Here is a 24,674-nt window from a genome sequence, read left to right as displayed (position 1 = left end):
AATCCAATAGACTCCACCAAAAGTCTGCTAGAACTCATACATGAATTCAGCAAAGTTGCAGGATACAAAATCAATGTCCAGAAATCAGTTGCATTCTTATACACTAACAATGAAGCAACAGAAAGACAAATAAAGAAACTGATCCCATTCACAATTGCACCAAGAAGCATAAAATACCTAGGAATAAATCTAACCAAAGATGTAAAGGATCTGTATGCTGAAAACTATAGAAAGCTTATGAAGGTAATTGAAGAAGACTTAAAGAAATGGAAAGACATTCCCTGCTCATGGATTGGAAAAATAAATATTGTCAAAATGTCGGGGCGCCTGGGTGGCGCAGTCGGTTAAGCGTCCGACTTCAGCCAGGTCACGATCTCGCGGTCCGTGAGTTCGAGCCCCGCGTCGGGCTCTGGGCTGATGGCTCAGAGCCTGGAGCCTGTTTCCGACTCTGTGTCTCCCTCTCTCTCTGCCCCTCCCCCGTTCACGCTCTGTCTCTCTCTGTCCCAAAAATAAATAAACGTTGAAAAAAAAAATGTCAATACTACCCAAAGCTATCTACACATTCAATGCAATCCCAATCAAAATTGCACCAGCATTCTTCTCGAAATTAGAACAAGCAATCCTAAAATTCATATGGAACCACAAAAGGCCCCGAATAGCCAAAGGAATTTTGAAGAAGAAGACCAAAGCAGGAGGCATCACAATCCCAGACTTTAGCCTCTACTACAAAGCTGTCATCATCAAGACAGCATGGTATTGGCACAAAAACAGACACACAGACCAATGGAATAGAATAGAAACCCCAGAACTAGACCCACAAACGTATGGCCAACTCATCTTTGACAAAGCAGGAAAGAACATCCAATGGAAAAAAGACAGCCTCTTTAACAAATGGTGCTGGGAGAACTGGACAGCAACATGCAGAAGGTTGAAACTAGACCACTTTCTCACACCATTTACAAAAATAAACTCAAAATGGATAAAGGACCTAAATGTGAGACAGGAAACCATCAAAACCTTAGAGGAGAAAGCAGGAAAAGATCTCTCTGACCTCAGCCGTAGCAATCTCTTACTCGACACATCCCCAAAGGCAAGGGAATTAAAAGCAAAAGTGAATTACTGGGACCTTATGAAGATAAAAAGCTTCTGCACAGCAAAGGAAACAACCAACAAAACTAAAAGGCAACCAACGGAATGGGAAAAGATATTTGCAAATGACATATCGGACAAAGGGCTAGTATCTAAAATCTATAAAGAGCTCACCAAACTCCACACCCGAAAAACAAATAACCCAGTGAAGAAATGGGCAGAAAACATGAATAGACACTTCTCTAAAGAAGACATCCGGATGGCCAACAGGCACATGAAAAGATGTTCAGCGTCGCTCCTTATCAGGGAAATACAAATCAAAACCACACTCAGGTATCACCTCACGCCAGTCAGAGTGGCCAAAATGAACAAATCAGGAGACTATAGATGCTGGAGAGGATGTGGAGAAACGGGAACCCTCTTGCACTGTTGGTGGGAATGCAAATTGGTGCAGCCGCTCTGGAAAGCAGTGTGGAGGTTCCTCAGAAAATTAAAAATAGACCTACCCTATGACCCAGCAATAGCACTGCTAGGAATTTATCCAAGGGATACAGGAGTACTGATGCATAGGGGCACTTGTACCCCAATGTTCATAGCAGCACTCTCAACAATAGCCAAATTATGGAAAGAGCCTAAATGTCCATCAACTGATGAATGGATAAAGAAATTGTGGTATATATACACAATGGAGTACTACGTGGCAATGAGAAAAAATGAAATATGGCCCTTTGTAGCAACGTGGATGGAACTGGAGAGTGTAATGCTAAGTGAAATAAGCCATACAGAGAAAGACAGATACCATATGGTTTCACTCTTATGTGGATCCTGAGAAACTCAACAGGAACCCATGGGGGAGGGGAAGGAAAAAAAAAAAAAAGAGGTTAGAGTGGGAGAGAGCCAAAGCATAAGAGACTGTTAAAAACTGAGAACAAACTGAGGGTTGATGGGGGGTGGGAGGGAGGGGAGGGTGGGTGATGGGTATTGAGGAGGGCACCTTTTGGGATGAGCACTGGGTGTTGTATGGAAACCAATTTGTCAATAAATTTCATAAAAAAAACAAAACAAAAAAAAATCTCCTATTACTAATTTATTATCATCTATTTCTTCCTTTATGTCTGTTAGTAGAAGCTTTATGTTTTTTGATGCTCTCTGTTGGGTGCATAAATATCCACAGTTACAGTCTTTTGTTTTAGTCTCTTGTTACAGTCTTTCTTTTAAAATCTATTTTGTCCAATATACATATTGCTGCCCTAGTTTCTTTTTATTTCCATTTTCATGGCAAATGTTTTTCCAACTCTTCACTTTCTATCTGCATTTGCTTTTAGGACTAAAGTAAGTTCTTCTAGGCAGGTACAAATGGGTCTTGATTTCTTATTCATTAAATCACCTTATATCTTTTGATTGTATAACTCTCTTTTTTTCTGTATCTTTTATATGTTTTTGATTTGTGGGTACAATTAGCTTCATATATAACATCTTATGCATATAGGAATCTATATTAAGTTGATGGTTGCTTAAGCTAATACACTTTAAAAGCCCTAAATTTTTACTTTCTTCTCAGGTTTTATGTATATGATGTCATACTTTACAATTTTTCTTTTTAATTTTATGATCCCCTTGACTAATTTTTGTAGATAAAATGTACTTTACTGCTTATATGCTTTAACATCCATGCAGCTTTTATAAGGGATTAATCAACTACCATTATTATGCTTGAATTTACCTGTGAAATTTTTTTATCTATAACTGTCTCACTCCCACTTATAGTCTACTCTGTCTACTCAAAGAATTTATTTTAACATTTTTTGCAAGGCTGGTTTAGTGGAGATAAATTCCTTTAAATTTTGCTTGTCTGGGAAACTTTCTCTCCTATTCTGAATGATAACCCAGCTCGGTATAACATTCTTGGTTGCAGTATTGCTCTTTACAGCAACTGAATATATCATACCACTTCATTCTAGCCTACAATGTTTTGCTGAAAAAACAGATGCTAGCTTTTGTGGTTTTCATTGTATGTAACTCTTTTTCTTCTTTTGCTGCTTTTAAAATTATCTTTACTTTTACTTTTTGTCCATTTTAATTATTATGTATTTGGTATAGACTTCTTTGTATTAATTTAGTTGGGGACTTTCTGTGCATCCTGGATATGGATATCCATTTAATTTCCTACATTAGCTAAGTTTTTAGCTATCGCTTCTTTAAATAAATTATCCCCTTTTCTCTTCTTTCTGGGATTTCTATAATGCAAATACTATTAGGCTTGAATATTTCCTTCAGTTCTGTTAACATATTGTCATTCTTTTTTGTTCCCAAGATGCTATTTAAATTCAAATTAGTAAGCACATAGTGTAGTACTGGTTTTAGGAGTATAATTTAGTGATTCATTACTTACATGTAACTCCCAGTGTTCATCCCAAGTGCTGTCCTCAATGCCTATCACACACTTAGCCCATCCCTCCACCGATGTCCCTTCCAGCCACCTTCAGTTTGCTCTCTATGGTTAAGATTCTCTTATGGTTTGACTTCCTCTCTGTTTCTATCTTATTTCATTTTTCCTTCACTTCTCCTGTGTTCATTTGTTTTGTTTCTTGAATTTCACATATAAGTGAAACTATGGACTATTACTCAGCCATCAAAAACAATGAAATCTTGCCATTTGCAATGATGTCGATGGGATTAGAGTGTATTATGCCAAACAAAGTAAGTCAGTCAGAGAAAGAGAAAAACCTATTGTCATTTTAATTGTATTAGTTTTTTTTTTCTCTGTGTTGTTCAGCTTAGTTGCTTTCCATTACTCTGTTTTCTAGATTGCTAACCCATCTTCTGTGTTCTCTGATCTGCTATTAATTCACTCTAGTGTATTTTTATTACAGTTATTGAGTTATTTATCTTTAGTTGGATCTCTCATATTTTCTCTTTGTTAAAGTTCTTACTGAGATCCCTCACCCTTTTCTCAAGCCCAGTATCTTTTTGACCATTACTTTGAATTATTTGTCAATCATAATGCTTATCTTTGTAGTATTATGTGTTTTTTCCTCCTGTGGTTTTTGTCTTTTTTTTTTTTTTTTTTTTAATTTGGGACATATTTCTCTGTCTTCTAATTTGTCCAACTCTTTGTTTGTTTCAATGTAATAGGGAAGTCAGTTACATCTCCTGATCTTGAAAGTAGCACTTTTATAAAGAAGAGAACTTGTGGTGCCCTGTAGCACAATGTCCTCTGTTTACCAGGACCATTTGTTTTTTACTGGTGTCTCCTATGTGAGCCCTACGTGTTCTACTGCTGTGTGTAAGCTGTATTTGTCTTCAGTACAGTTGGTTTTAATGGCTCACTTTGCCTGATGTGGGTACACTGGCAGTTTTATCCCTGTGTTATTAGGTGACCTGTCCAGGGCCTCCATAGACTTTTACTAAGGTGATACAGAAATCAGACCAGATGTTTGTTCTCAGTTTGCCTGATGAGGCTTCAGCCACACTGGACTTCAGGGAATTGCTTTTGTACTGCACAGTTCATTAACAATCCCATACTGCTTGTAACAATTTATAAATATAATTTTGAAATTATACTCATTCAGATACATTTATCATTCATTTGTGATTTTTAAGTAGCTATACACCACTCCGATATGGACATTTTAAAGCTAATTTCACATAGCCAATATCACACGTAACTATATCATTCGTGTAGAACTTTTTGTTGGAATTTTAAAAGAAATAAGTAAAATATAGGACATAAAACCTGTGAGAGGAGCATAAACAATATCCCATATGTCTCAGAGGTGTGCGTATTCTCACTGATTAAGAGTAGAGACAGGTTTCATGTAGTTTTTTTTTTAGCTGAACATTTTTGGACTATTAAGATGTAAAAAGAAGTCAGAAGGGTAAATTCATAGCAAGGAAACAGCCTGAGGGACATTATGAAAAAAAAAAAAATATATATATATATATATATATATATATGAATGAAGGCATCCAGTTTGAAGATAGCCTGAGACCTTGGGATTAAAAAAAAAAAAATGTAAGGTAAAACAGGCTCCATTTGAGAGCTAATTTTGATTCCTGGTGTCAGGATCTACTTGTACACAGAAACAGATGCATGACTTAGTACTTTTACTGTTTTTGAAGCTAATGTAAATGGAATGGTAATCTTCATATTTTTTATCAAATAACCCACTGTTAGTGTGTACAAGCACTACTGACTTTTAGCATTGATTTTTTAGTTTACAACGTTATTAAGTTCATTGATTAAATCTAACTGTCGTTGTGGAGTTTTAAAATTTTCTATATGAGGGGCGCCTGGGTGGCGCAGTCGGTTAAGCATCCGACTTCAGCCAGGTCACGATCTCGCGGTCCGTGAGTTCGAGCCCCGCGTCGGGCTCTGGGCTGATGGCTCGGAGCCTGGAGCCTGTTTCCGATTCTGTGTCTCCCTCTCTCTCTGCCCCTCCCCCGTTCATGCTCTGTCTCTCTCTGTCCCAAAAATAAATAAAAAACGTTGAAAAAAAAATTTTAAAAAAATAAAATTTTCTATATGAAAATATGCTGTTTTCACACAGAAATTTTACTTCCTCCTTTCTGATTTAGATATTGTTTGTTTATTTTTTGCCTGATTGCCAGGCAACACTTCCAGTATTATGTTGATGAGCAGTGGTGAAAGTAGTTACCCCTATGTTGTTCCTGACCACAGAAGAAATTATTTTAAAATCTCACTACTGAGAATAGTGCTAAGTTGTGGGCTTCCCAATATATGTCCTTTATTATATTATACATTTTGCTTCTATACTTAATATGTTGAGAGTTTTATTGTGAACAAATATGAAAATATTCAAATGTATTTTCTCTTTACTGAAATGATAATTTCATCTTTTACTTTATTAATGTTATGTATCACATTGATTTATTTGCAGATGCTGAAACATTCTTGCACCCCAGGTATGTCCCATTTGATCATGCTCCATTATGTACTGTTAATTACTGAGAATTTTTGCATTTATGTTAATCAGGCCTATTGGTCTATAGTTTTCTTTTCTTTTAGTGTCTTTACCTGACTCTGGTATCAAAGTAATGTGGCCTCATAAAATGATTGTGAGAGTGTTTCTCCTCTTTAATATTTTGGGAGAGTTTAAAAAAAATTGGTGATAGTTTTTTTTTTTTTTTCAATGTTTGGGAAAATTCACCAGTAAAGCCATCTGTTCCTGGTATTTTGTTTATTGAGATATTTTTGACTACAGATTCAATATGTTTTCTGGTAATTAGCCTGTTCAAATTTCCTATTTATTCCTGTTTCAATCTTGGCATATTGTAAGAATTTATCCCATTCGTCTAGGTTTTCCATTTAGTTGATATATGGTTGTTTACAGTAGTCCTTTTCAGTTGCAATATTTCCTATTTCAATTGTAAGAAGTTTTGTTTGTCTGAGTCTTCTGTCTTTTTTCCTTCATTGATGTAGCAGTTTTTCCTATTTGGTTCATCTTTTCAAAGAATCTACTAGTTTTGTTAATCTTTTCTATTGTTTGCTTGTTCTTTATTTTATTTATGTTTGCTCTAATTTTCTTTTTCTTTTCTTTTTTTATTTCAATTTGAGCTTAGTTTGTGGCTTTTTATATTCTCATGGCATGTAAGGGTAGGTTGTATATTTCAGATTTTTCTATTTTATTAATGTGTGCATTAATATCTATACAGTTCCCTCTTACACTACTTATTTTACATCCCATAAATTTTGCTGTGTGGTGTTTCCATTTTTGTTTGTGTTAAGATATGTTTTATTTTTGTATTTTATTTTTTAATATAATTTATTGTCAAATTGGTTTCCATACAACACCCAGTGCTCATCCCAACAAGTGTTCTCCTCAATGCCCGTTACCCACTTTCCCCTCTCCCCCACCCCCATAAACACTCAGGTTGTTCTCAGTATTTAAGAATCTCTTATGTTGCCTCCCTCCCTCCCTCCCTATAACTTTTTTTTCCCTTTGCCCTCCCTCATGGTCTTCTGTTAAGTTTCTCAAGACCCAGCAATAGCACTGCTAGGAATTTACTCAAGGGATACAGGAGTGTTGATGCTTAGGGGCACATGCACCCCAATGTTTATAACAGCACTTTCAATAATAGCCAAATTATAGAAAGAGCCTAAATGTCCATCAACTGATGAATGGATAAAGAAGATGTGGTTTATATATACAATGGAATACCACATGGCAATGAGAAAGAATGAAATATGGCCTTTTGCAGCAATGTGGATGGAACTGGAGAGTGTTATGCTAAGTGAAATAAGTCATACAGAGAAAAACAGATACCAAATATTTTCACTCTTATGTGGATCCTGAGAAACTTAACAGAAGACCATGGGGAAGGGGAAGGAAAAAAAAATGGTTAGAGAGGGATGGAGGCAAACCATAAGAGACTCTTAAAAACTGAGAACAAACTGAGGGTTGATGGGGGGGTGGGAAGGAAGGGGAGGGTGGGTGATGGGTATTGAGGAGGGCACCTGTTGGGATGAGCACTGGGTGTTGTATGGAAACCAATTTGACAATAAATTTCATTAAAAAATAAAAAATAAAAAGTTATATATATATATGTATATATATATATATACATAGTCAAAATATATAAATATATATTACATGATCAATTATATGTTTATTTGTTTATGTATATTTGTATGGAATAAGTACATGTCAAAATAAATAAACATAAACACACACAATTATTCAAGTTGTTGGAGATACAGAAATGATCAATTCTAAATTTTTAAATATATGAATAGGTGTTAAACCATGTGAAGTAATGCATCTTGCATCATAAGATGGTAATAGTCACAGCTATTTCTTACATTGATCCTTCATAATAATTAACATTGATATGAACTCTTTTAACTAAAAGTATATGTGTGTATCTGTAACTGGTAATGTTCTAAGTAGTTTTATTATTTCCCCTCAATCCTCGCCACACCTGAGCTCCAAAATTAAGCTTATCCTTTGTTTTATATAGAGTGGACACAGAAATGGTGAGTAAAGGGGGGAAGTTGGGTCTATGGTTGCTGAGATTCTAAGTATCTCATCTAAAGGCTCATAGGTCTCTAAAGGGTCATTCATGTGTGAGAAACCTGACCTTTCCCTGGTGTGTGCATTGCTCACTGTACACAACCACAAAAACCTCACAGGGAAGCCTGCTCCTATAGGTACAAGGGTCTCTAATATTTGTTATGTTTTTTCTCCAATTATGTTTAATTTGCTTCTACATCTTCCTTACATTGAATATACTTCCAAGAATTTTTAATATTATTGTTGGTACTCAAAGCATTGATGTTAAATAAATTTAGACTTGTATAACAAAAATTCTAGAAATATAATTTTTATTTATATTTTCAATGATTCAGTGATTTGCCATATATGCTTAAGTTAGCCTCTCTGTAAATATGTTAATGTATGACATTATCTATCATGATGAAATGTGATGATGTGAACTGTGGCAACTTCAATATTAGTTAGCAACCATTCTGACCCACATTTGTAAATTTTTAGTTTTGGGATAAGTTCATTAAATCATAAGTGATTAATAATCCCCTATATATAGGCCCATGGGACTTCTTCTTTTTAGCACATGTTGATGTACACAAACATTAACACAAAAACTCTCAGTAAGCATTTCTTTTTTTTTTCCTTTTTTTCAGTAAGCATTTCTTAAATCATTTCAGGTTATTGCATTTTATAAATGACCCATTGCCTCCAAAGCTTTCCTTGCTGAATTTGAGGTCTCAATGAACTTGCGTCTAGGTGAAACCTCATGGACAACAAAACTCGGGTGGTCAATGAAACGGCACAGTCTGATTTCATCCTGGTGGGAATTTTCAGTCAGTCAAAACACTGAACTCTCCTCTGTGTGGTCATTTTTGTGTTTTTCTTGTTGGTATTGTCTGGAAACTCTATCCTGATATTTCTGATATACTGTGATGCTTATCTGCACACCCTTATGTACTTTTTCATCAGCCAGTTGTCTCTCATGGATGTAATGTACATTTACATCACTGTGCCCGAGATGCTTATGGACCAGGTTCTGGGTGTGAATAAGATCTCAACCCTCGACTGTGGGATACAAATGTTTCTCTATGTGATACTAGGAGGTTCAGAATGTTTCCTTCTAGCCACCATGGCCTATGACTGCTATGTTGCCTCTGCCAGTCTCTTTATTATCCTGTCATCATGAACCATAGGGTTTGTCTCCTACTGGTATTTGGCTGCTGGTTTCTGGCATCTGTGGATGGATTCATGCTCACATCTGTCACCATAGCATTCCCTTTCTGCAGATCCCGGGAGATCCATCATTTCTTCTGTGAAGTCCCTGACATAGTAAAGCTTTCCTGCTCACTTCCCTCCATGAGACACTCATGTACCTGTGTTGTGTCCTCACGCTCCTTTTCCCAGTGAGAGTCATTTCAAACTCCTATTTTTTTCATCCTCCTCACCATCTACAGGATGAACTCAGCAAAGAGCCAGAAGAAGTCCTTTGCCACTTTTTTCTCCCATATGACTGTTGTTATCCTCTTTTGTGGGGCTGGAGTCTACAACTCCATGCTTCCCAGCTTTCACTACATCCCTGAAAAGGACATAATGGTATCTGTTTTTTATACCATCCTCCTTCCACTGCTAAACCCTTTAATCTATAGTCTGAGGAATAAAGATGTCACAAGGACTTTAAAGAAAATGTTGAATGTGGGAACTGTCTTTCAATAAATTAGAAAATACAAAATTTAGATGTTAATGTGTTTTTCTTCATTCTACACATCAGAAATTTAGAAATTTATGCCAGTGATATTTCTTAGCCCCTTATACCATGGCATATTACATCATATTCACAAACTACTTTATGAATTGCTTCAATATTACAAGTGTCTTTGGTTATAAACTCCTCCACTAAAGGGTAGTGTAGTGTTGTAATATTTTGATGTAACACTGACTAAAGTTTATAGCTACACTCTTAGTGTATAGAAGAATATCCCCATTCTATGAAATACATAATGAAATATTTAGAGGATAAAGGCCATGTGGAGATAAGAAATTTTCTCAAACATAAATGAGGAAAAAAAGGATATAGAGAGAGAAGGAGGGAGGGAGTAAAAAAGGGAGAGAAAGAGAGAAAAATTTAGACTGACAGAGAAGCGATGAAGCAGAGCAGGTAGAATGTTAGTAATAGATGATTCTAGGTAAAGAGTATATGAGTGTTCTTTGAACACTCTGAACACTTTGAACACTCATTGTGATGAATAATATCACTCTTATTCATGATATTTTTCAACAAAATTGAAATTAGCTCTAAATAAATATTTAATATAGTCTCTCTCTCTCTCTCTCTCTCTCTCTCTCTCTCTCTCTCACACACACACACACACACTTATTTCTTGAGTTTTTATTTTCTGTCTGGTGGCAATGTGACACAAAATCGTATGAAAATGTGATTTTTAAAGTGGCTTTTTATTACTGAGACAATACAGTTAGCTTCCCACATTTATTGGACACTACATTGATCTACATGGTCCAACCTTAGAGGTATTTAGAGAGGATTAATAATTCTGCTATGTGGTATTTTTAAGATTCAGAATGCATATGGGATGGTGGAAAATATTAACTCATATGGAAGGAAGACTTGTGGAAGGTTCATGCACAAGGTGATTTCTGATCTGAGGTGTTTTTCTTTTTTAAATTTTAGTAAGTTAACATACAGTGCAATATTGGTTTCAGAAGTAAAAATCAGTGATTCATCACTTACATACAACACCCAGTGCACATCACAACAAAGGCCATACTTAATACTCATCACCTAGCTCCCACCCCCTCCCTCTATAAACTATAAGTTTGTTATCTACTGTTTTTAATATAATTTATTGTCAAATTAGCTAATGTACAGTGTGTAAAGTGTGCTCTTGGCTTTTGGGGTAGATTCAGGTGGTTCATCACTTATATACACCACTCAGTGTTCATCCCAACAAGTGCCCTCCTCAAAGCCCATCACCCATTTTCCACAACTTCCCATGCTCCCCTCATCAACCATCAGTTTGTTCTCTGAATGTAAGAGTCTACATGGTTTGCCTCCTTCCCTCCTTCCCATGTTTGTAACTATGTTTTCCCTTTCCCTACCCCCATGGTCTTCTGTTAAGTTTTCAAGATCCACATATGACTTAAAACATATTATATTTGTCTTTCTCTGACTGACTTATTTCACTGAGAATAATACCTTCATTTCCATCCATGTTGCTGCAAATAACATTTCATTCTTTCTGATTGCCAAGTAGTATTCCATTGTATGTATACAACACATCTTCTTTATCCATTCATCAGTTGATGGACATTTAGGCTCTTTCCATAATTTGGCTATTATTGAAAGCACTGCTATAAACATTGGGGTACATGTACCCCTATACATCAGAACTCCTGTATCCTTTGGATAAATTCCTAGTGGTGCTATTGTTGGGTCATAAGGTAGTTCTATTTTTAATTTTTATAGGAACCTCCACACTGTTTTCCAGAATGGCTACAACAGTTTGCATTCCCATGAACAATGCAAGAGGGTTACCATTTTTCCACATCCTTGTCAGCATCTGATGTTTCCTGAGTTGTTCATTTTACCCACTCTGATTAGTGTGAGGTGGTATCTCAGTGTGGTTTTGATTTGTATTTCCCTGATGATGAGTGAAGTTGAGCATCTTTTCATGGGTCTGTTGGTCATATTGATGTCTTCTTTGGAAAAGTGTCTATTCATGTCTTCTGTCCATTTATTAACTGGATTATTTGTTTTCCAAGTGTGGAGTTTGGTGAGTTCTTTATAGATTTCAGATACTTGCCCTTTATCCGATATGTCATTTGCCAATATCTTTCCCCATCTGTCGGTTGCCTTTTAGTTTTGTTGACTGTTTCCTTTGCAGTGCAGAAGCTTTTTATCTTGATGAGGTCCCAATAGTTCACTTTTGCTCTTAATTACCTTGCCTTTAGAGATGTGTCAAGTAAGACATTGCTACGGCTGAGGTCAAAGAGGTTTTACTGCTTTCTCCTCTAGGGTTTTAATGGTTTCCTGTCTCACATTCAGGTACTTCATCCATTTTGAGTTTATTTTTTGTGTATGGTGTAAGAAAGTGATCTACTTTCATTCTTCTGCATGTTGATGCCCATTTCTCCAAGCACCATTTGCAAAAAAGGCTCTTTTTTTCAATTGGATACTCCTTCCTTCTTTGTCAAAGATTAATTGCCCATATATTTGTGGGTTCTCTATTCTATTCCATTGGTTTCCGTGTTTGTTTTAGGGCCAATACCATATTGTCTTGATGATTACAGATTTGTAATAGAGGCTAAAGTTTGGGATTGTGATGCCTCCTGCTTTGGTTTTCTTTTCCAATATTACTTTAGCTATTTGAGGTCTTTTGTTGTTCCATAAAAATTTTAGAATTGTTTTTTCTAGCTTTGAGAAGAATTCCAGTGCAACTTTGATTGGGATTGCATTGAATGTGTAGATTGCTTTGGGTAGTATTGACACTTTAACACTATTTATTCTCCCACTCCATGAGCGTGGAATGTATTCACATTTCCTTGTGTCTTCTTCAATTTCCTTCATAAGCTTACTATAGTTTTCAGCATACAGATCTTTTACATCTTTGGTTAGGTTTATTCCTAGGTTTTTTTTGGTTCTTGGTGCAATTGGAAATGGGGTCGATTTCTTTATTTCTCTTCATTATTGGAGTAAAGAAGTGCAACCAATTTTTACACCTTGATTTTGCATCCTGTGACTTTGCTGAATTCATGTGTCAGTTCTAGCAACTTTGTGGTGGAGTCTTTTAGGTTTCCATGGAAAGGATCATGTTATCTGTGAAAAGTGAAAGTTTGGCTTCTTCTTTACCAATTTGGATGCTTTTTTCCTTTTTTTTCATGTTGTCTGCTGAGACTAGGACTTCCAACACTATGTGAAACAACAGTGGTGACAGTGGACATCCCTGTCAAATTCCTGATCTTGGTGGAAAGCTCACAGTTTTTCCCTACTGATGAGGATATTAGCTGTGGGCTTTTCATGTCTGACTTTTATGATGTTTAAGTATGTTCTTTCTACCCCGACTTTCTTTAGGGATTTTATTGAAAAAAGACACTGTATTTTGTCAAATGTTTTTTTATTTTTCTGCATCTATTGACAGGATCATATGGTTCTTAACCTCTTGTCTATTAATGTGCTATATCACATTGTTTGATTTGTGAATATTAAACTAGGCCTGCAGCCCAGGAATGAATCACACTTGATCATGGTGAATAATACTATTTATATGCTGCTGAGTTAGATTTGCTAGTATGTTGTTGAGAATTTTTACATCCATGTTCATCAGGAATATTGGCCAGTAATTCTCCTTTTTTTGTGGAGTCTCTGTCTAGCTTGGGGATCAAGGTAATGCTGAATTCATAGAATGAGTCCAGAAATTTTCCTTCCATTTCTATTTTTTGTATCAGCTTGAGAAGGATAGGTATTAACTCTGCTTTAAATGTCTGGTAGCATTCTCTTGGGAAGCCATCTGGTCCAGGACTCTTATTTGTTGGGAGATTTTAATAACTGGTTCAATTTCTTCACTAATTATGTGTGTGTTCAAATATTCTATTTCTTCCTGCTTGAGTATTGGTAGTGTGTGGGTGTCTAGGAATTTGTCCATTTCTTCCAGGTAGTACAGTTGGCTGGGATATAATTTTTCACAGTATTCCCTGATAATTGCTTGTATTTCTGATGGATTGGTTGTGATAAATCCATTTTCACTCATGATTTCATCTATTTGGGTCCTCTCTCTTTTCTTACTGAGAGGTCTGGCTTGGGGTTTATCAATTTTGTTTATTTTTTCAAAAAAACATATCCTACTTTCATTGATCTTTCTACTGTTTTTTTTATTCTATATTGTTTATTTCTGCTCTGATCTTTATTATTTCTTTTCTGCTACTGGCCTCGGGGTTTTTTTGCTGTTCTGCTTCTAGTTCTTTTAGGTGTGTTATTAGATTTTGTATGTGGGATTTTTCTTGTTTCTTGAGATAGGCCTGGACTGCAATGTGTTTTCCTCTTAGGACTGCCTTTGCTGCATCCCAAAGGATTTGGACTGTTGTATTTTCATTTTTTTCCATATATTTTTAAATTTCCTCTTTAATTGCCTGGTTGACCCATTCATTCTTTAGTAGGATGATCTTTAACCTCCATGCATTTAGATGTTTTCCAGACTTTTTCCTGTGGTTGATTTCAAGTTTCATAGCATTGTAATTTGAAAGTGTGCATAGTATTATCTCAATTATTTTATATTTATTAAGGCCTTTTTCGTGACCCACTATGTGATCTATCTTGGAGAATGTTCCATGTGCACTTGAGAAGAATGTGTATTCTGCTGCTTTAGGTATGTGTTTTGATTGAAGCATTTAGTCCTTTTACATTCAGTGTTATTATTGAAAGATGGATTTAGAGTCATTGTATTATCTGTAGGTTTCATGCTTATAGTGAAGTCTTTGATCCTTTGTGGTCTTTGCAACATTCTACTCACAGAGTCCCCTTTAGGATCTCTTGTAGGGCTGGTTTAGTGGTGATAAACTCCTTAAGTTTTTGCTTTTCTGGAAAAACCTTTATTTTTCCTTCTATTCTGCATGACAGGCTTGTTGGTTAAAGGATTTTTGGTTGCATATTTTTCTATTCAGCACAATGAAAATTTATTGCCACTCTTATCTGGCCTGCCAGGTTTCAGTAGATAGGTCTGCTACTACCCTCATGTGTCTACCCTTGTTGGTAAAGGCCCTTTTGTCCTTAGCTGCTTTCCGGATTCTCTCTTATCTTTGTATCTTGCCAGTTTCTCTATATTTCATGCAGAAGATCAATCCAAGTTACTTCTGAAGGCAGTTATCTGTTCCTCTTGTATTTAAATGTCTGTTTCCTTCCCTAGAGTGGGGAAATTCTCAGCTATGATTTTTTTCAAGTACACCTTCCACCCCTTTCTCTCTCTCTTCTTCTTCTGGAATTCCTATGATAAGGACATTATTACATTTCATTGAATCACTTAGTTATCTAATTCTCCCCTCTTGATCCAGAATTTTTTCTCTTTTTGTCAGATTCATCTTTTTTCATAATTTTATCTTTTACTTCACTTATTCTCCCCTCTGCCTCTTCAATCCTTGCTGTCACCTCCTCTAGTTTATTTTCCCATAATTTACAACAGTTTTTAATTCATCATGACTATTATTTTTTAGTTCTTTAATCTCTGAATCAATACATTGTCTGCTGTCTTTTATGCTTTTTTCAAGCCCAGTGGTTACTCTTATGACTCTTATTCTAAATTCTTGTTCAGTTATATTGTTTATATCTGTTTGGACCAATTGTTTAGCTGTCATTTCTTCCTGGAATTTCTCTTGAGGAGAAATCTTCTGATTCATCTTTTTGGCTAGTTTTCAGTCCCTTATGTGTTTTAAAAGCTTGTTATGTGCCCTGCATATGGAAACACTATTATATTAAAGAGGGGTCATTCACTGTCCAGGATCTGACCTTACAGGAGATGTTTTTTGGCATGTGTTACTTGCTTTTTGTTCTTGTGATTCTGATTGCTTTATCTGCCTACTTGTAGTGATATGTTGGACCCTCCACCAGATCTGCTTTGAGTTATTCTTTGAAGTAGTCCTGGAAAAGAAAACGAAAAAAAACAAACAAAAACAAACAAACAAAAACAAAACAAAACCACAAGCTACAGCAAAACAATGGGGTGGGGGCATTGTTGATGGAAGAGGACTTATCCCATACAAAGAGAGAAATGACAGAGGTGGAGAAAAATAAAATAAAGTAAAATTGACCAGGCAGAGAAACTCTATGGCTTAATCCAGAGAGAGAGAGAGAGGGGAAAATAAAGAAGGAGTTATAGAACAGGTGTAAAGAGAATAGGCTAAATATGTCTGTTGAAACAAATCAACAACCAGAATAACCAGACTAGAGGAGGGAAGAAATAAAGAGAAAAGTAAAAAAGAAAGAAAGAAAAGAAATATATATATATATATATATATATATATATATATATATATATATTTACACACACACAATAATTAAATCAGGAGATGCAAACCCACTGGATGCTTTGGAGCTGGTGGTAGTGCTGGTCTGGAGGAGGGGCTGTCTGTGTTGTCAGCATCAATCCAGCTCCAGTAGATATGCAGTTACCAGATGTGGAGGGGCATGGTTTGGTGTAGGTGGGTCCTGCCTCTACTGTTGACCTTCCATCCTTTCACCTTGTTGGTGATGGGGAGAAAGATTGTGACACCCCAATATCTCCTCCACAGAAGAGGTGTTCCAAACTACTCTGTTTAGGCAGTCCTCACTCTGCCACAAGCACGAACGAGGCAGCTTGTTCTCCTGCATTGTCTCCCATGCTTCCCTGGTACTCGGCTGGTATTTAAACCCTGATGTCTTATAGGATTTCACTCCATGCACCCCAGTTCAGTGGAAGTGTTGCTCTGTGCCAATATATGGCCTCTACTGGCAGGTGCAGGCAGTCTTTGTCCTTTGAATGGTTATATACCTTCTTCCCACAGCACTCCAGGGAAGGGATTGCTTTCTCCCACTGTGGACTGCAACTCTGAAGTAGTTACCTACACTGGGGCTGGCTCCCCTCCTCCCAGATGTGCAAACTGGGCAGCCAGCCCCAGTCCAGAGAAAGCCCCACAGTTGGAGACTGGATCTTTGTCTGTCCTGGTCCATGATTTTTCTCTTGTTCAGGTACAGTCCTACACTTCCCCAGTCTCTCTTTCCCTTCACTTTGTCTCTCTGCAGAAGGGTATCCCTCTCACCCATGCCTATGCAGTCCATATTAACTCTCCCAGGTCGCTATTGGGCAGCTATGGCCTGCCAGGTTGTCCCCCTGGGTCCCTGGAGATGTCTTTGTCACTCTGCAGCCTGGACTGTTGGAATTCAAAGTCCTTTGGCCTCAACACTGCTGTGTTTGAGGGACAAGGGAACTTTGGGTCCCCCTACTTCTCCACCATGCTTGAGAAATAGCTGTTCTCTACTGTTAAGAGCCTCTTGTGGTTTCTCTGTCTTCTCCTTGCCCCTCCCCATATTTCATCTGTTTTCTTTCTTAAATATTATACCTGAATGAAATCACATGGTATTTGCCTTTTTCTGATTGACTTATCTAGCTTAGCATATGTTATAGCTCCATCCACGTCATGGCGAATGGCAAGATTTCATTATTTTGGTGACTAATGTGTGTGTGTATATATATATATATATATATACACACACACACACACCAAATCTTCTTTATCCATACATCAGTCAATGAACATTTGGCCTCCCTCCATATTTTGGCTATTGTAGATAATGCTTCTATAATTATTGGGGTTCATGTAACCCTTTGAATCTTTATTTTGTATCCTTTGGGCAAATACTTAATAGTAAAATTGCTGTATTATTGGGAGTTCTATTTTTAGCTTTTTTAATGTTACTTATTTAGTTTGGTGGGGGAGAGATAGTGAGCTGGTGTGAGCAGGGGAGGGCCAGAGCAAGAGGGAGGGAGAGAGAGAGAGAGAGAGAGAGAGAGAATGCCAAGCAGGCTCCACACTGCCAGCACAGAGCCCTACATAGGGCTTGATTCCATAAACTGTGAGATGACTTGAGCCAAAATCAAGAGTAGGATGCCAAATTAACTAGCCATCCAGGCACTCCTACATTTAGTTTTTTGAGTAACTTCATACTGTTTTAGTTTTTTTAGTAACTTCATACTGTTCTCCAGAGTGGGTACACTAGTTTGCTTTCCCACCAACAGTGTAAAGTCTTCCCCTTTCTCCACATCCTTGCCAACATCTGTTATTTCTTGAGTTAAACTTAGCCATTTTGATGAATGTGAGGTGATAGCTCATCATGGCTGTGATTTGTAGTCCCCTGATGATGAGTAATGTTGAGCATCTTTTCATGTGTCTGATAGCCATCTGGATGTCTTCTTTGGAAAAAGAAAATGTCTGTTCATATTTTTTGCCCATTTCTTAACTGGGTTGTTTGTTTTTTGGTGTTGAGTTTGATAAGTTCTTTATAGATTTTGGATACTAACTCCTTATCAGTTACATCATTTGTAAATATCTTCTCCCATTCCATTGGTTGCCCTTTTAGTTTTGTTGTCTTCTTTGCTGTGTAGAAGCTTCTTATCTTGATGAAGTCCTAATAGTTTATGCTTGCTTTTGTTGTCCTTGCCTTTGGCGATGTGCCTAGTAAGAAGTTGCCCAATGTGTCTGAGGTCAAAGAGGTTGCGGCCTGCTTTCTCCTCAAGAAGAAATGGTTTACTGCCGCACATTTATGTCTTTCATCTAATTTGAATTTATTTTTGTGTATGGTATAAAAAAGTGGTCCAGTTTCATTCTTCTGCATGTCACCATCCAGTTTTCCCAACACCATTTGTTGAAGAGACTGTCTTTTTTCTATTAGATGTTCTTTCCTGCTTTTTCAAAGATGAGTAGACCATATAGTTGTGGGTATATTTCTGTGTTTTCCATTTTGATCCATTTTTTAATTATTATTATTTTTAATTTTATTTATTTATTTATTTACTTACTTACTTACTTACTTATTTTGAGAGAGAGAAAGGTTGTGTGAGCAGGGGAGGGGCAGAGAGAGAATGAGAGAGTGAATCCTGAGTAGGCTCCATGATGTCAGCACACATGGGGCTCCATCACATGGTCAGAGAGATCATGACCTGAGACAAAATCAGGAGTAGGACTCTTAACTGACTGAGTCACCCACATGCCCCCCAAAATACATTTTTGGGCAAAGTAATTATTTAGGTGAAGGTAAAATAAAAACTTCCCCAGGGGCACCTGGGTGGCTCAGTCAGTTAAATCATCTGACTTCAGCTCAGGTCATGATCTCACAGTTCATGAGTTCAAGCCCCACATTGGTCTCTGTGCTGACAGCTCAGAGCCTGAACCTGCTTTGGATTCTGTGTCCCCCCTCTCTCTCTGCCCCTCCCCTGCTCACTCTCTGTCTCTCTCTCAAAATAAATTAAAATTAAAATTAAAAATTAAAAAAAGCTTCCCCAAATAAACAAAAGCTGAGGGAGTTCCTTTACACAAGAAATACCTTACAAGAAATCCAAAAATAATTCTTCAAGAAGAAATAAAAGAACAATAATTATGAACATGAAAATACAGTAAAACCTTGGTTTGCAAGCAAAATTCATTCCAGAAACATGCATGTAATCCAATGGACTTGTATATCAAAGTGAATTTATCCATAAGAAATAATGGAAACTCAAATGATTTGTTCCACGATCCAAAAATATTCATATAAAAATGAATATAATACTATAATATAATATAACATAATTAATAAAATACAAAATATAAAGAAAAATAAATTAATCTGCACATACCTTTGAAAATCTTCACTGCTGGTATGCGGGAGACATGAGAGAGGAGGGTTATTGCGTAGGATGACTTTCATTATCACTAATGGAATCACTGCTCTCTATGGGCTCAATGGTACATTTTTCTGCATGGGACCATTCTGTATGCTCATACAGATGTTGACTCTAGTGCAGTAATAATAAACTCTTGTCGTATACTGTATATACTTTAACTGGCAATAAGGCCACAGAAGAAAGGGTCTATATGTGCAGACAGCCTGACCTAGCATGCAGCAAAACATTCCTAAGCTTACTCTTGTATGGAAAAGTAAAGTACTGTCCATAGGTTCTTTGAAGTAACAAAAAAATACACTAATGCCAGTTGTGGGCACTTTCCAACATTCTGATAAATTACTGATTTCTGCCAAACACCACAGTCTGAGACTGAGCATCTGAGCATGGGAGACGATCACCCACAATCCCACAGCAAAAGAGAGAGAGGGAAGAACCATTGGCTCAGTTGTTATCATGTGATGTTCAGCATCATATACTACTCATATTGGAAGACATCGTGCAATTATCAAGTTAAAATTTATTAGAAATGTTTGCTCATCTTGAGGAACACTCAGACCAACTTACTTACAACCCAAGGTTTTACCGTATGTGAAAACATACAGCACACCCATTAAAAAGTGTATATGGTCAGATTTAGAATACTCTAATAATTGTAACATGGTGGTATGTTAACCACTGAACTCTAGTATAAGGTTGAAAGACAAAAATAATTCAAAATAACCTTAACTACAATAATTTGCTAATGGATACATAGCATAAAATATGTGAATTATAACATCAAACACGTTAAATGTGGGAGAAAGTGTAAAAATGTAGAGGTTTAGTAGGTGATAGAATTAGGTTGTTATCAACTTAAAATATGTTTTTTTCTATCATAATATATTTCAATTAAGATTTAAAAATAACCACAAAACAAATACCTATATTAGATACACACAAAATAAAGTTAACAGAATCAAGGTATACCATTACAGAAAATCATGAATTCACAACAGAAAACAAACAGCAAGAGAGGAAAAGAGGAACAAACAACTACAAAAACAAAACAAAACAAATCAAAACAAACAAACAAAAAATCCAAGAAACAATGAACAAAATGGCAATAGTAAATCCTTACCTATCAACAGTTAATTTAAATTATTATCAATATTGCTTTAAGTGTATTAAGTCATAAAATAAAAATGTACAGAGTAGGTGAGTGGATAAAAAAGACCAACCTAGGGGTACCTGAGTGGCTTAGTTGGTTAAGCGTCTGACTTCAGCTTGGGTCATGATCTCGCAGTTTGTCAGTTCAAGCCCTGCATTGGGCTCTGTGCTGACAGCTTGGAGCCTGGAGCCTGCTTCGGATTCTGTATCTTCCTCTCTCTCTGCCCCTCCCCTGCTCATGCTTTGTCTCTCTCTGTCTCTCAAAAGTAAATAAATGAAAAAATTTAAAAAAATCAACCTATATTTTGTTTCCAACATACTTATTTCAGTTTCAATGATATACATAGTCTCAAATAAAAATACTGAAAAAATATATTTCACATAAATAAACACCAAGAGAGGAGTGCTAGCTATGCTTATATCAGAAAAGATAAACTTTAAGTCAAAAAGTGTAGCAATAGACAAAGAGGACCATTATATAATGTTAAACAGATGAATAATTTAATAAGCTATAAAAATTATAAATATATATAAACAAAACATCACAATATCTAAATATATGAAGCAAATACTTACATATATGTGAGAAATAGACAAAAATACAATGATAGTGGGGGCCTCCAATACTCCACTTTTAACAATGAATGGAATATCAATAAGGAAATATTGGACTTGAACTTTAAACCAAGTGGACATGACCATTATTAAAAAGAAAATTCATCCATTCTTCTCAAGGGCACAACAAACAATCCCCAGGATAGGTCATATGTTAGGTTGCAGAACAAGTCCCAGGAAATTTTAATAAGTTGATATTATATCAAGTGTTATTTATGACCACAAATATATGAAACTGATAATCAATAAAAGGAGGAATTCTGGAAAATTCACTAATATGAGCAAATTAAACAACACACTCTTGAATGACCAGTGGTTTAAAGATGAAATCAAAAAAGGAAAGGAAAAGTTTTGAAACAATTAAAAATGAAATCATAGCATAAAAATTATAAACCATAGCAAAATGCCCACATTTAAAAAAACAAAAAAATAAAAATAACAAAATATTAAATATTCAATGTAACTTCACACCTCATAGAATTTGAAAAACAAGAAAAAACTAAGCCCAAAGTTGGCAGAAGAAAGGAAATAACAAATATCAGAGCAGAATTAATTGAAACAGCAAACAGAAAAATAATTTAAAAAATAAAATTGAGTAAACTTTAGCTAGGATTACCAAGATAAAAGGAGAGGAACCAAGTAAATAAAATTATGCATGAAAGAGGAAGCATTGCAATGGATACACAAATACAATAAAAAGACAACTATGAAAAATCATGTTAGCGAATGGATAACCTACATAAAAGGGATACATTCCTTAAAACATACATCCTTCCAAATCTTAACCATGAAGAAAGAAAAAAAAAAAAGTAAACTGATAAGTAACAACAAAGGACATTGAATCAGTAACCAAGCCAAGGATCAGTCTCATGGGTCAGTTGCATTAATCATTTGAAAAATAATTCATACTAAATCTTCTCAAACTCTTCCAAAAATTTGAATAGGAGGAAACACTCTCAAACTAATTTTGTAATAATGGCACTGCCCATATAAAAAAGCCAGAATAGAATATCATAATCAAATAAAAATACAGGCCAATATGCCTAAAGAATATACATGTGAAAATTCTCAGTTAAGATCCTACCAAACTGAATTTAACAGCATATTCAAATGATCACACAACATGATTAAGGGGGATTTATACCTTTTATTCACAGATAATTTCACATACTAAAACCAATCTATATAATACACCACATTAATGGAATAAAATAAAACAATTAATATAATAATCTTAAATTTATGTAGTAAAACATTTGACAAATCCAAAAAAAATATTCATGGTATAAACTCCCAATAATAAATTGACTAAAGAAATATAATACATCTACATAATAACAGCAAACATGTCCAACAGTGAAAGTTTAAAGTTTTCCATCTAAAACCAGGAACAAACCAAATGTACCCAGTCTCACATCTCCTACTCAATATAGTACCAGAGATGCTAGCCAGAAGCAATTACAAAAGGAAAAGAAGTAAAAGTTATCAAAATCAGAAAAGAAGTAAAATTGTCTCAGTTTATTGATGTCACAATCTTGTATAGGGAAATCCAAAAGACATCACTAAAAAACAAGACTGAAAAAAAAATAGTAAACTCAGAGTACAAAGTCAAAATACAAAATTCAGTTGCATTTCTAAATACTAACAATAAAAAGAAATAAAGATAATAATCCCATTTATAATAACATAAAAATAAAACATCAAAATATTTTTTTCCAAATGTTTATTTGAATTCTAGTTAGCTAACATACAGAGCAATATAGTACAATTCAGTGATTCATTACTTACATACCACACACAGTGCTGATCATAACAAGAGCCCTCCTTAACAGCCATCACCCATCTAGCCCATCCCCCACCCACCTACCTTCATCAACCCTCAGTTTGTTCTTTACTTTAAGAGCCTTTTGTGATTAGTTCCCCTCTCTCTTTCCCCCCTCATCTGTTTTGTTTCTTAAATACCACATATGAGTGAAATCATATGGTATTTATCTTTCTTCGACTCACTTATTATTTTTCCTAATGTTTATTTTTGAGAAAGATCAAGCAAGGAGGCACAGAGAGAGAGAGAAAGAAAGAGAAAGAGAGACAGAGAGAGAGAGAGACAGAGAGAGAGAATCCCAAGCAGGCTCTGCACTGCGAGCTCAGAGCCCAATGCAGGTTCAAACCCATGACTATGAAATCATGACCTAAGCCATCCTGGTGCCCCTGACTCAGTTTGCTTAACATAATACACTCTAGCTCCATCCACACTATTGCAAATTGCAATTTTTTTGATGGCTCTGTAATATTCCATTGTATGGATATACCGTGTCTTCCTTACCATTCCGATGGACATTTGGTTTCTCTCCTTAGTTTGGCTATTGGTGATAGTACTGCTATAATCACTGGGGCATATGTACACTTTTAAATCTATATTTTTGTATCATTTTGGTAAATACTTACTAGTGTGATTGCTGGATCATAGGGTGTCCTATTTTAAACTTTTTAAGGAACCTCCATATTGTCTTCTGGAGTGGCTGCACCACTTGGCATTCCCAACAATAGTGTAAGAGGTTTCCTCTTGCTCAGCATCCTGGCCAACACCTGTTGTTTCTTGTGTTGTTAAGTTTTGCCATTCTGGCAGGTGTGAGGTAGAATCTCATCAAGGTTTTGATTTGTATTTTCCTGATGATGAGGGATGTTGAGCATCTTTTCACATGTTTAATAGCCTTCTGGATGTCTTCTTTGGAGAAATGTCTATTCATGTCTTCTGATCACTTCATAACTGGGTTATTTTTTGGGAGGGTTAAGTTTGATAACTTATTTATAGACTTTGGATTCTACCCTTTTATCAGATATGTCATTTCCAACTATCTTCTTTCATTCCCTTGGCTGTCATTTAGTTTTGCTGTTTCCTTTGTTGTGTAGAAGCTTTTAATCTTGATGAAGTCCCAAAAGTTCATGTTTGCTTTTGTTTCCCTTGTCTCTGGCAACATGTCTAATAAGAAGTTGCTCCAGCCAAAGTCAAAGAATTAGCTACCTGTATTCTCCTCTGGAATTTTTATGGTTTTCTGTCTCAAATTTAAGTCTTTAATCCATTTTTAACTTATTTTTGTGTATAGTTTAAGAAAGTATTCTAGTTTAACTTTTTCTGCATGTTGCTGTCCATTTTTCCAAACACCATTTACTGAAGAGACTGTCTTTTTTTTTTTTCCATTGGATATTATTTCCTGCTTTGTTGAAGATTAGTTAACCTTAAAGTTATGGGTCAGTTTCTGGGTTTTCTATTCTGTTCCATTGATCTATTTGTTTTTGTACCAGTACCATATGGTCTTGATGACTATATCTTTACAACATAGCTTGAAATTCAGAATCATTATGCCTCCAATTTTGTTTTTCTTTGTTAATATTG

General features: G+C 35.8%; 1 pseudogene; it reads left to right on the top strand.

Annotated features, from left to right (window-relative positions):
- Positions 1-8,865: 8,865 nt before the first annotated feature.
- On the top strand, positions 8,866-9,812 carry LOC115500200 (annotated as a pseudogene).
- Positions 9,813-24,674: the final 14,862 nt, after the last annotated feature.

This window comes from Lynx canadensis, chromosome A1, assembly GCF_007474595.2.
Source record: "Lynx canadensis isolate LIC74 chromosome A1, mLynCan4.pri.v2, whole genome shotgun sequence".
Lineage (NCBI taxonomy): Eukaryota > Metazoa > Chordata > Mammalia > Carnivora > Felidae > Lynx > Lynx canadensis.
The sequence above is the reverse complement of the archived record's forward strand: the minus strand, read 5'-3'. Positions and strand labels throughout refer to the sequence as shown.